Raw genomic sequence first — 10,589 nt, 5'->3', positions numbered from 1 at the left:
TCCAAAGTGGTAATACCATTTTATACTCCCATCAGCAGTGTAAGAGTTTTCCAGATGTTCCACATTCTCACAAACATTTGGTATTTTTAGTTTTTAAAAATTTTTGGCCATTCTTGGGGCACCTGGGTACCTCAGTCAGTTAACTGTCTGCCTCTGGCTCAGATCATGATCTCAGGGTCCTGGGATCAAGCCCCACATTGGGCTTCCTGCTCAGTAGGATGCCTGCTTCTCCCTCTCCCACTGCCCCTGCTTATGCTCTCTCTCTCAAATAAATAAATAAAATCTTTAAAAAAAATAATAATAATAAATAAAAAATTTTGGCCATTCTTGTTGGCCATAATAAGGTATCTCATTATGTTTTAAATTTCCATTTTCCTCATTATTAATTATCAAGCACTTTTTTTGAGCATCTTTTTATGTGCTCATTGACCATTTGTGTATCTTCATTTGTGGAAATATGTATTCAGGTCTTTTGCCATTAAAAAAAAAATTGGGGGGGGTGCCTGGGTGGCTCAGTGGGTTAAGCCTCTGCCTTCGGCTCAGGTCATGATCTCAGGGTCCTGGAATCGAGTCCCGCATCGGGCTCTCTGCTTAGCAGGGAGCCTGCTTCCCCCACCCCTTCCCTCTGCCTGTCTCTCTGCCTACTTGTGATCTCGGTCTGTCAAATTAAAAAAAAAATTTTTTTTTAATTGGGTTGTTAGCCTTTTTACTACAGATTTGCAGAAATGCAAGTTATTGGTGCAAAAATGTGTACACACACACACATACATATTCTAGATATAAGACTTTTATCATATTTATGTATTTTAGAGATTTCTCTCAATCTTGGCTTGCCCCTTCATTTTTTTTTTTTTAAGATTTTATTTATTTGACACAGAGAGAGAGAGAGCACAAGCAGGGGGAGCAGCAGAGGGAGAGGGAGAAGCAGGTTCCTGGCTGAGCAGGGAGCCCAACGCAGGACTCAAGCCCAGGACCCCAGAATCATGACTCAAGCTGATGGCGGACGCTTAACCGAATGAGCCACCCAGGTGCCCCGGCTTGCCTATTCATTTTTTTTTTTAAGATTTTATTTATTTATTAGACAGAGATCACACGTAGGCAGAGAGGCAGGCAGAGAGAGAGGGGGAAGCAGGCTCCCCACTGAGCAGAGAGCCTGATGCAGGGCTTGATACCAGGACCACGACCTGAATCGAAGGCAGAGGCTTAACCCACTGAGCCACCCAGGCACCCTGCCTATTCATTTTTAATACTGTCTTCTCATGAACAGAAGTTGTAATTTAATAAAATCCAATTTATCAATTTCTTTTAATGGTCAGTAGTTTCTGTGTTCTTTGTAAGATACCTTTGTCAACCTAAGATCATATATATATATACTCTCTTAACATTTTCTAGAACTGTACTACTAGTAAATTCACTGAGTCTTCTGTCATTTGGATACTGAGCCCATCCAGTGAGTTCTACTTTTCAGCTCAGTAATTTCTGATTGGTTCCCATGTTTTTCTACTTGCTGAGATTTTTATTTTATTTCAAGAGTTTGTAATTGCTCACTGAAGTATTTTTATGATGACTGCTTTAAAATCTTTGTCAGATAATTCCAACATCTGAATTATCTTTGTGTTGGCATCACAGATCATTCAAGTTCCTAGTTCTTGGCATGATGAGTGATTATCTATTAAAACCTGGACATTTTGTATATTGGGTTATGAGACTCTGGATCCTACCTAAATCTATTTTGGCTGGAAGTCACACTAGTTTAGTGCCCAGGTCCTGGTTTAATTTTGAGAGCTGTCATTCCCAAGACAATTTAGTCTCCAGAGTGGCTGCAGTGCTATTCTGGTCTGCTTCTTGTGTGTGCTACCAGAGACCAATCTGAAAACTTGCACTGTAGTCAGTTCCCAAATATTTGCCATACAAATTATATTCATTTTGACCTGTGGGTTATTCTGGGTCTGCCTAGGACTTCATATATAGGTTTTTTAAAATTTTTATTTATTTGAGAGAGAGAGTGTGTGCACAAGCAGGAGGAGTGGAGGAAGAGGGAGAAGCAGGCTCCCCACTGAGCAAGGAGCCTGATGTGGGGCTTGATCCCAGGACCCTGTGACCATGACCTGAGCCAAAGGCAAACACCCAACTGATGGAGCCACCCAGGTGCTTCTCACATATAGGTTGGTGTTTTTTTGTTGTTGTTGTTGTTGTTTTTGATTTTTTTAAGATTTCATTTATTTATTTGAGAGAGAGAGAAAATGAGAGAGAGAGCATGAGAGGGGAGAGGTCAGAGGGAGAAGCAGACTCCCCACCCAGCAGGGAGCCTGATGTGGGACTTGATCCCCGGATTCCAGGATCATGACCTGAGCTGAAGGCAGTTGCTTAACCAACTGAGCCACCCAGGTGCCCCACAAACATAGGTTTTAAAGAAACTCTTTCAGGTCCCCTGCATGCCTCAGTCGGTTAGGTGTCTGCCTTCAGCTCAGGTCATGATCCCAGGGTCCTGGGATCGTGCCCCACATCAGGCTCTCTGCTCAGTGGGAAGCCTGCTTCTTCCTCTCCCGCCCCGCTGCTTGTGTTCCCTCTCTCATTGTGTCTCTGTCAAATAAATAAATAAAATCTTAAAAAAAAAAGAACCTCTTTCATCAGTTTCCTCATCTCCAAAACCCTCCTCTGCATGGATGAGGGTTACTTCACTGCTGTTGGATGGGTGGTGGGGTAGCTGTTAAAGTCCAAGGCATCTTGCTTCTTCAAAGTGAGCAAGTGAGCAGAGTGAGTGAGGGAGAGAGCGAGCCAGCAAAGTGGAAATAACAGTCCTATGCATCCTGTCCCCTTTGACATCTGTTAGAAACAAGTCACAAAGTCAGGCTTAACACCATAAAAGGGGATGACAGAGAACATGAATATCGGGGGATGGAGATCACTAGGAGTCATTTTAGAAGCAGCCTACCACAGTTGTCTTTAATTTTTATCATCATTTTGCAGTTTTCAGAGACAGAGAAGCAAAAAAGCTACCTTTTACATTTACTCATGTATTTACCATTTCGTAAGTATCAATCTGGCTGGGTTTAAATATACCACTTTTCCACTTGTCTATCTATTTTACCTGTTTTTGTTCCTGTTCCTTTTTTCTTGCCTTCTGGTAGGTTAATCTTACACATACAATGAAACAAACAGCTCTTAAGTGCAGTTTCCTGAGTTCTGATGACTGTATGCATCCATGTAATCACCACTACAATCAAGAAAAAGAACCTTTCTGCCACCCTCAAAAGTCCTCATGTTCTCTCCTATTCAATTCCCATCCAATTGTCCCTCATAGGCACTTACTGCTTTTTCTGTTACCAGAGATTACTTTGTCTGGTCTTAAAACTCCTGTGAATGGAATCATACAGTATATGCAGTCTCTTGTGTCTGACTTCCTTCAGACACTTGCTTTTGAGATTCCTTCTATTGGCTTTTATGCTTTCTTTGTAATTAAACCTCTTTGATTGATCTTCAGTGTCACTGAACCTTATTTTGTCTCTGATTTGTTGTTAAGCCCATCTAGTGAATTTTTCATTTTAAGATTTTTAAAACTCATCCATTGAGAGTGAGGAGGGGGAGGGAGGGGAGCGGCAGAGGAAGAGGGAGACAATCTCAAGAAGACTCCACCCTGAGCAAAGAGCTTGATGTAGGGCTTGAACTCATGATCCTGAGATCATGACCTGAGCCAGAATCAAGTCAGTGGCTTAACCAACTAAGCCACTCAGGCACCCCCAATGAATTTTTCATTTTAGATATGGTAGTTTTCAGTTCTAAAATTTCATTTGCTTTCCCATGTTTTCATTTCTCTTCTAAGATCCCTATTTCTTCATGTACATGAACATTTTTTTTTTTAATATTTATTTGAGAGAGACACAGAGAGCAAGAAGGGAAGGGGCTAAAGGAGATGGAGAGAGAATCTCAAGCAGACTCTGCTGAGTGTGAAGCCCAACACAGGGCTGGATCTCACGACCCTGAGATCATGATCTGAACTGAAATCAAGAGTCAATCACGGGCACCTGGGTGGCTCAGTGGGTTAAGCCGCTGCCTTCGGCTCAGGTCATGATCTCAGGGTCCTGGGATCGAGTCCCGCATCGGGCTCTCTGCTCAGTAGGGAGCCTGCTTCCCTCTCTCTCTCTGCCTGCCTCTCCATCTACTTGTGATTTCTCTCTGTCAAATAAATAAATAAAATCTTTAAAAAAAAAAATTAAAAAAAAAAAAAGAGTCAATCACTTAACTGACTGAGCCACCCAGGGACCCCATGAACATATTTTTAACAGATGCTTTTAAGTCCTTTGTCTGCTAACTGAATTCTTGAGTCATGTTGGGGTCTATTTCTGTTGACTGCTTTTTCCCCTTACTATGGGTCACATTTCCCGTTTACAGTATGCATGTCCCCTATATACTGCATATTTTGAGAGATAAAAGTAGTAGAGACTCTGGCTTCTATTATTATCTTCTCAAGAGTGTTGATTTTATTCTGTCAGGTAGCCATATTACTGGATGATCTCTTTGGACCTGTGGAAATTTAATTTTATCCAATGTCAAAAATCAATTGACCAATAAATATATGGGTTTACTTCTGGACTCTCAATTCTGTTCCACTGATCCATGTATGTCTACACTTATGCCAGTATCACACTATCTTCATTACTAATGCTTTGTAGTATTTTTGAAATTAGGAAGTGAGAGCCCTCCTCTTTGTTCTTCATTTTCAAGACTATTCTGGCTATTCTGGGTCCCTTATAATTCTATAAGAATTTTAAGATCCAGTTTGTCAATTTCTACAAAGAAGCTAGCTGGGATTCTGATAGGGATTATGTTAAATCTGTGGATCAATTTGGGAAGTAATGCCATCTTCCCAATAGAATCTTCTGATCCATGAACATGTCTCTCCATTTTACAGATTTTAATTTCTTTCACCCATGTTTTAAGAGTTAAGTTTTATACTTTTGCTAAATTTATTCCTGTTTTATTTTCTTCAGGGAATACAGAGCCTGATGTGGGGCTAGATCCCGGGACCCTAGGATCATGACCTGAGCTGAAGGCAGATAGATACTTAATCAACTGAGCCACCCAGGTGCTCTGGAAGTAGAATTTGAATCTAAGTCTAGGTTTCCACTTTTAGTTGACCTTTTGCTAATGTGATAAGAAAAACCCAGACAAAAATGCAAGGTTTTCCATGGTGCTAATTAAAAAATGGTATATATAAGGAAGCCTTGAACTGAACTCCAAAAAAATATTTAGGTAAAAGAACTGGTCAGCTTCTTTTTTTTTTTTTTTTTTTAAGATTTTATTTATTTATTTGACAGAGAGAGGTCACAAGTAGGCAGAGAGGCAGGCAGAGAGAGAGGAGGAAGCAGGCTCCCTGCTGAGCAGAGAGCCCCCCGATGCGGGGCTCGATCCCAGGACCCTGAGATCATGACCTGAGCCGAAGGCAGCAGCTCAACCCACTGAGCCACCCAGGCGCCCCGAACTGGTCAGCTTCTGGTCTGGGGAGCAGGTGCAGGGCTCCTAGTGTGGGTGTGGGTAGGCCTGCCATTGGTAAGGAGATATTGCAGGGTTAAGGGGAAGTCAGCTGCTGCCTTCCCCTACATATAAATAATGTAGCTGTGCACATTCTTGGGGGTGATTACATTCTGGGACCCTGTCAGAGTTGATGCCAAAGGTGAACTGAGAATATCTAGAAATGCTACCAACCCAAATTCTTCTCAGCTCAAATTCTGACAAGATCAAAAAGACAACATCTAGGAAGGTTGGGAGTGGGTTAATCACAGGTGAAATCAATTTAAAGCCACAATTCAGCTCTAACCTTACTCTAAGACCAATCTGAATGATGTATCCCTCCGATGGTTAGAGAAAAGGGTTTCTATAAAACAAGTATTATATTTTATTTGTTCTTACTCTGTTTATTTCCTTTTTATTGTTTCTTTAATAAGAAACTATTCTTTTATATAAACAGTATTTGAAATACACTATCGAACTGTAAGACATGCAAAGAACTGAGAAAATATGACCCAGAGGTGCCTGGGTGATTCAGGTGGTTAAGCTTCTTTCACTCCCTCTGCACCTCCCCTTGCCTGTGGTCTGTTTCTCACTCACTCTCTCTCAAATAAATAAATAAAAACTCTTTTTTAAAAAATTCTGTTTCTAATACTTAGATGTTTGATCCTAGGTAGGTTACTTCACTCTTCGAAGCTTGTTTCCTAAGATGTAAAATGACACAATTTTGATGTACTTGCTATTCAGTGGGGCCTCTTTTTATTGGAAGTGACAAAAATCCAACTGGCACTGGTTTAGGGAAAAGGGAATTTATTGGCTTATACAACTTCAAAGTCAAAGAACAGGACTAGTTTTATAAAAGTTGATGTGGAAGCTCAGGTTACCAGAGAGCAGTTTTTCTAAAGGACTGCTCCTTTTCATCTACTGAATATATACCTTTATATTATGTTAGTAACATGGTTGCTTAATCAAATGAATAAAACATGTCTTTAGTACCTATAGAACTTAAACCTCCTTTGCCTTAAATCCAGAGGAAACATCATTCCTCTCTTCTAGGATTCTAAGTCTCACTCATTGGCTCCAACTGGGTCATGTGCTTGATTTGGAACATTCCTGAAAATACAGTTAAGTGAAGAAAGCAAAATGCAGTAATTATGTGCATAACTTGCTACCGTTTGTTTAAAAAAGGACAAGGGGGCACCTGGGTGGCTCAGATGGTTAAGCATCTGCCTTCAGCTCAGGTCATGATCCCAGGATCCTGGGACGGAGCTCCAAATCCAGCTCCTTGCTTAGCAGGGAGCCTGCTTCTCCCTCTCCCTCTGCCTGCTACTCCCCCTACTTGTGCTCTCTCTCTCTCTGTCAAATAAATAAATAAAATTTAAAAAAAATTTTTTAAAAAGCACAAAGAAAATGTGTGTATGGGCACAGAGTTATCTCTAGGATATTCAAAATACTGGTTGCCTTTGGGTAGGGGTACTATATGACTGGTGAAGATTTTTCATTATGTATCTTTCACACCTTTTGAATTCTGAACAACAGCAATTACCTATTCAAAAACATTAAATGAAAAACGCAGCTGCCAAAGCACTCAGTGGTTTCCCTTTTGTGCTGAGTTAAGCACTCAGGGTCAAGAAGCACAGGCCAAAGGGGTTAGTAGTCTCACTTACCAGAGTGTAGGAAAGGAAGGAGCAAGGGGAACAATAATGCTGTACTGAGGAAGCAAGTAACTTGCCCTCTGTTTAATCATCAGTTGCAAAGAACCTCACAGCTTTGTCCCTCCTGCCTCCCAAACTCAGTTTTGCACCAACCTAGTTGGCCCAAAAGATGCAGTCCTGGGGCGCCTGGGTGGTTCAACTGGTTAAGCGTCTGATTTGACTCAGATCATGATCTCAAGAGTCCTGGGATCAAGCCCCGTGCCCACTTGGCTCCCCACTCAGCAGGGAGTCTGCTTGTCCCTCTCCCTTTATCCCCTCCTCATGCTCAGTCTGCCTCTCAAATAAATAAAATTTTAAAAATAATAATAAAAAAAGGATAGTCCTATTTGTGCTTATTCAAACTGCTTAAAGAACAGGGGTCTTGGAGCTGGCTCCTTGCTTTCAACAGTTCATTTAAAAAAAAAAAAAGTTCTCAAAAAAGCAATACAGGGAGAACATTGACCAAGCAGACAAATGCAAAAGGCAAGGTTGCTTGCCCAAAAGCTATTTACGGGTATTTGACAGAAATGAAGGCTTTTGATATTCTGTAAGGACATGAAGGCAATGTTTTCCAACGAACACAATTAAGTATTCTCTGCCACCCATTTTTTACCTTCAGGTAAATACAATCTAATGGAATTTGGTTTCCTATCATTCTACAACCAAGAGCTCAGAAATAAAACATCTTTGAATGAAAGGGCATGAACCTACTTTAAGCCTTGATCAATAATCTGTTTTCTTCTCTGGCATTTCCAATTGCCCTCTCTGATTCTCAAAAAAATATATATGCAAGGAATTCCGTTTGGGACTTAAAAAACTCAGAAAAGCTTGTGTGCACAATGAAACAACCTGACACAGGACACGCACAGCATGGGATCTTGCTGGAAGGACTCCAGGTTGTTTTTCCATTGTGACTGGTGAGTAAGTAGTTTAAGAAAATGCTGCTTGGATAAAGATTGGCCCTTTAACACAAAGAATAAGAAGGATCTTGCTCAAATGCCAAATCCCTTCTTTCCAATTTTGAGAGTACAAGGCAATGTACTTTCTCTTTTGAGGAGAATCTTATATTCGAGCCCTACAGCTGGTATTTTTAACTCAAAATGCTGCAAGACTAATAATGAACAATACAAAAAGGAGATTACAATATCAACTCTACTTAAAGTAGCATTTAAAAAAAAAAACCCAGGGGCACTGGCTGGCTCAAATGGTAGAGCATGTGAGTCTTCATCTTGGGGTTGATAGTTCAAAACCCACACTGGGTGTAGAGATTACTAATAAATAAATAAATAAATAAACTTAGAAAAAAAATTTTAAAACAGCTGCATGTATTAAAAAACAAAAACCACCAACTTGGGAATTAACCAAGGAGGTGAAAGACCTGTAGAGTGAAAATTACAAAATATTGCTAAAAGAAACTAAAGAAGACATAAACACAAAAAGATATCCTGTGTTCATGGATTAAGATTTAGTGTCATTGTCAATATTACCCTAAGCAAGCTACAGATTTAATACAATCCCTATCAAAATCCCAGTATTTTTTGAAAAAGAGAAAAACCCATCCTAAGCTTCATACAGAATCTCAAGGGACCCTGAAGAACCAAAATAGTCCTGAAAAACAAGAACAAATCTGGAAGACTCACTTCTCCTTCCTTAAAACTTAACTAAAATGCTACAGTAATCAAAACAGTGTGGTAGTGGGAGAAAGACAGACACACAGACAGAACTGAGCAGAATCCAGAAATAAACCCTTGCATGTATGACAAAATGAATTTCAAGAAGGGTATCAGGACCATTCACTAGGGAAAAGAATCTCCAACAAATGCCGGAAAAGCTGGATATCTACATGCAAAAGAACGAAGTTGAACACTTACGTAACACCATATACAAAAACTAACTCGAAGTGGATCCAGGACCTAAATATAAGACCTAAAACTATAAAATTGAAAAGAAAACAGGAGAAAAGCTTCCCGACACTGTATTTGAAATGATTACTTGGATACAACATCAAAAGCAACAACGAAACAGGGGGCGTCTGGGTGGCTCAGTGGGTTAAGCCACTGCCTTCGGCTCAGGTCATGATCTCAGGGTCCTGGGATCGAGTCCCGCATCGGGCTCTCTGCTCTGCAGGGAGCCTGCTTCCTCCTCTCCCTCTCTCTGCCTGCCTGTCTGCCTGCTTGTGATCTCTGTCTGTCAAATAAATAAATAAAATCTTTAAAAAAAAAAAAAAAAAGCAACAACGAAAAACAAATTCGACTTCATAAAAAATTTAAAACTTGGTGCATCAAAAAACATTATCAGCAGAGTAAACTTACAAAATAAAAATATTTGCAAGTTACATATCTGATAAGGAATCAATATCTCAAATACACAGAGAACTCCTAAAACTCAACAACAAAAAATTCAATTAAAAAGTAGGCAAAGGACTTGAATAGACATTTATCCAAAGAAGATACACAAATGACCAATAAGCACATGAAAAGATTCAACATCGCTAATCACTACAAAATGCAAAATCAAAACTACAATGAGGGGCACCTGGGTGGCTTAGTTGGCAAAGTGTCTGCCTTTGGCTAAGGTCATGATCCCAGGGACTTGGGATCTAGACCCGAGTTGGGTACCTTGCTCAGTGGGGAGTCTGCTTCTCGCTCTCCCTCCCAACCCCTACTGTGCTCTCTCTCAAATAAATATAATCTTAAAAAAAAAAACCACAAAAACTACAGTGAGATACCACCTCGTATCTATTAGATAGCTACTAACAACAACGACAAAAAAAAAAAAAAGACAGAAAATAACAAGTGTTGGCGAGGATATGGAGACTGGAACACTTGTGTGCTGTTGGTGGGAATGTAAAAAATGATGCAGCCACTGTGGAAAATGGCATGGCAGTTCCAATTTTATATTTATATTAAAATAAAAGCTATTCCATTTCTGGGTATATACTCAAAAAAACTGAAAACAGAATCTTAAATAAATTATCTGTATACCCAAATTCATAGCAGCTGTATTCACAAAAGCTAAAACATGGAAGCAACTGGCATGTACACCAATAGATAAATAAGCGAAATTGGTGTACACACGATGGAATATTATTCAGCCTTAAAAAGGAAAGAAATTCTGCAATATGCAGTAAGAACCCTGAGAATAGTATGCTAAGTGAAATAAACCAGTCACAAAAAGACAAATACTGGGCGCCTGGGTGGCTCAGTGGGTTAAGCCGCTGCCTTCGGCTCAGGTCATGATCTCAGGGTCCTGTGATCGAGTCCCGCATCGGGCTCTCTGCTCAGCAGGGAGCCTGCTTCCTTCTCTCTCTGCCTGCCTCTCCGTCTACTTGTGATTTCTCTCTGTCAAATAAATAAATAAAATCTTTAAAAAAAAAAAAAGACAAAT

The sequence above is a fragment of the Neovison vison genome, chromosome 2 (genome assembly GCF_020171115.1).
Source record: "Neovison vison isolate M4711 chromosome 2, ASM_NN_V1, whole genome shotgun sequence".
Lineage (NCBI taxonomy): Eukaryota > Metazoa > Chordata > Mammalia > Carnivora > Mustelidae > Neogale > Neogale vison.
This window is presented reverse-complemented; position numbering follows the sequence as displayed.